Here is a 3,278-nt window from a genome sequence, read left to right as displayed (position 1 = left end):
CCTTCATGCGCACCAGGGGCCCACAACCTGTTTCATACCATGACGACAATAAAGAAATAGCAAAGCACTGACCCCAGCACACGTCCATCCAGTCTGGTAGTAATGAAACGCTCCCCTGGCAGAATTTTTGGAGTGCTATTGTCTAGATACTTTGGTAACACATCCCAGAGATTAAAGAAAGGTCTTGATTGTGGACAAAACACAATTTTAAGTTATGGAACTAGACTGTGTACTCCAAATTCATGCTTGACATTATGAACATGAATACCATATTTATGGATTCAAAGGAGAATCAAATTCCTCCTCTGAATCATTGACAAATATTTTTCAGAACCCCAAAAACAAAAGACCTGGTGGCTCAGTTGGTTAAGCATCTGACTTTGGCTCAGGTCATGATCTTCCAGTTTGTGGTTTGAGCCCCGAGTCAGGCTCTATGCTGACAGCTCAGAGCCTGGATCCTGCTTCAGATTCTGTGTCTCCCTTTCCCTTTGCCCCTTCCCCACTGGCGCTCTGTCTCTCTCTCTCTCTCTCTCTCTCTCTCTCTCTCTCTGTCAAAAATAAACATTAAATTTTTTTTTTAAAAGATGTGATATAAAAATCATGTTTTTATCAGTCTCTGTAAGGGATTTCACTCCAGTGCCAACCGAATATTCCACGTATTCATTCTTCCTCTATGAAATGTCCACATACATTGGACATCTCTAGGCTTTTTTTTTCTCCTTTTCATTCTATGGACCACTAGGGAGGAGAACTCCTGTGTTCAATTCTTTCATTGTGTTTTTGCCTGAGGAATCTCAGAAAGAGTTTTATATTGTTTTCTCTGAATAGGTCAAAGGATTAGGTCACAATGTGGAACTCCAAGGTCTAGAATAAAAGCCATTAAGTTTAGTTCACACAGCAAAGATGATCTGGACAAAAAGTCTTTTCCTTATACTTATTCTGAATTGTTTTTGGCTATTTTTCTCCATAAAAATATTTCCATTTGTTGACCTGTGCAACTTAAACTCTTTTCCTTCATACTTATAATTACAGATGCTGTAATGTTACATTTGCAAATGTTGGCTGACACCTTTAAATTAATTTAAGGAGCACACCTGTCATTTTATTTTTAATCCTTTCTCCAGAAGCTCCGTGTGTGGCTAAATCTGATGGTGTTAATGTCTGCTGTGTGCAAAAGGTTAAAAGAGTCCTCCAAAGTAAATGGCTGTTCTTAAAATAAGATTATGTTATTTCCATATACCATTCCTTTTTTTTAAAAGAGGCTGCAGAGATTGTGTTTGGATTTTAATAAACAAGTGGACTTCATTGTAATCAGTTTGAACAACTTAGAGCAATCGTTCTATGACAATTTCATGTATCTTATTGATTTTGTACAAATAGCAATTCGAGTGACTCCTATATTCAATACTGTGTTAGAGAAGATACAATGTTTACTTGGCACCTCCAACTTCATATTAATATCCGCTGATAAGAGAGTAGATAACTTTTACTAAGAGATAACATAGCTATATGAAAGTGAGAATTAAGGCTGAAACTCTCCTTGGCAAACATGTTGATAAAAAAGCGAATATCCGATATATAACAGACAGGAAAAAAATCAAGATGATCCAGAATCTCAAATGCAGAAAGAGTTGGGAAGGTTGTAGGCATTGTCTAGAAAGTTTAGTGCCAAATGGGCTTTACTGGATAAACATTGAGAGACATACTTGATTTCACATCAAACTATAATCTTCCTGTGAATTAGAAACTAAATGTGTATTTCTCTTATTCATAGATGTAAACAGTCATGGAGTAGTTAGTTACCATTCTCAAATGCTACCAAAGCGAACCACCTAAGATAGGTTTTCTTTTGCTACCTGGGGCGTTGGTGCCTAGAAGATAGGACAGGTAGATAAGAAAGTTGACAAGGGGAAAATCATGTATCAAAAAATATTGAGTAATAAGTGATTCCAAAGCAATGAGAAGGGGAGTCTTTTCAAGAAATTTCTAATCCAATAAAAAAAATCTACAGATACAATTAGATACATACAATTATAAATGAATAGGTTAAGTGATGGCTATGAATTGTCATGATGGGAGGGAATGGGACATGATATGAGCTAGAAACCAGAAAGGGTTAACAGAGGAAGGTGAGTGCAAATGGCCCTGGATGAGGCAACAATCAAGTGTGCAAAAATCGGAGAGCCTGAGGCAATCACACCAGATGAGCCCTGGAAAGTAAGAATATGGGGGGTGTTGTAGGAAGCAGTACAGGTGAGCTAAAATGGACAGTCTTTAAAGAGGAATAATAGAGTATAAATCTGAAATTAAGAAATCAAACACCCAGGACAAAAAGTGGAATAGTTAAACTAACAACCAGGTTAAAAGTTTGTACTTTGTTAAACACACACACACGATTCAGGATACTTGAAAAGATTTTCAAGTGAGAGTAGCAGTAGAGTATTAAATGGATTGACATGGGGAAAAGACCAGAATACAAGAGGCCTGTTAGGAAAAAGTTAACTTAGAAGGAGATTTCAGCCCTCCCGTCCTCTTTCCAGCATCTTTCTGTGCCGCCATAATGGTGGGCATGAATATCCTGACAGATGCTCTCAAGACCATTAACAATGCTGAGAAGAGAGGCAAACACCAGGTTCTTATTAGGCCATGCTCCAAAGTCATCATCAGATTTCCGACTGTGATGATTAAGCATGGTTACATTGGTGAAGTTGAAATCATCGATGATCACAGATCATTGTTGTGAACCTCACAGGCAGGTTAAACAAGTGTGGAGTGATCAGCCCCGGGTTTGATGTACAACTGAAAGATCTAGAAAAATGGCAGAGTAATCTGCTCCCGTCCCGCCAGTTTGGTTTCATTGTACTGACAACCTCAGCTGGCATCATGGACTATGAAGAAGCAAGGAGAAAACACACAGGAGGGAAAATCCTGGGATTCTTTTCCTAAGAATATAATACATTCATACAAACAAAATGCCTCACTGGGGAAAAAAAAAGAAGGAGTTTGAAAGATAAGTTGTTATTTAGTATCTAAATACTTTCCCTACATACTTCAAGCATACTTCCCATACATACTTCAAATTACTGCTACATACTTCCTAATGCAGGGAACAGAAAAGTTAAAGGAAATATGGTATCAGCCATAGTCTTAGAATGTAGAGTGTCGTAAAAATTGATGTCATTTATTTACAAATAGAAAACTTTAAACCTGTGCTTTTTTTCATATATAAAACTAATAAGCAAAAGAAATCAGCGTGGTCTGAATGGATTCATATTTTC

The 3,278-nt window shown here is 37.4% G+C and overlaps 1 pseudogene; it reads left to right on the top strand.

Annotated features, from left to right (window-relative positions):
• Window positions 1-2,545: 2,545 nt before the first annotated feature.
• On the top strand, window positions 2,546-2,977 carry LOC121032612 (40S ribosomal protein S15a-like; annotated as a pseudogene).
• The last annotated feature ends 301 nt before the right edge of the window (window positions 2,978-3,278 follow it).

This window comes from Herpailurus yagouaroundi, unplaced genomic scaffold (genome assembly GCF_014898765.1).
Source record: "Herpailurus yagouaroundi ecotype Mexico unplaced genomic scaffold, PumYag 142, whole genome shotgun sequence".
NCBI lineage: Eukaryota > Metazoa > Chordata > Mammalia > Carnivora > Felidae > Herpailurus > Herpailurus yagouaroundi.
The sequence above is the reverse complement of the archived record's forward strand: the minus strand, read 5'-3'. Positions and strand labels throughout refer to the sequence as shown.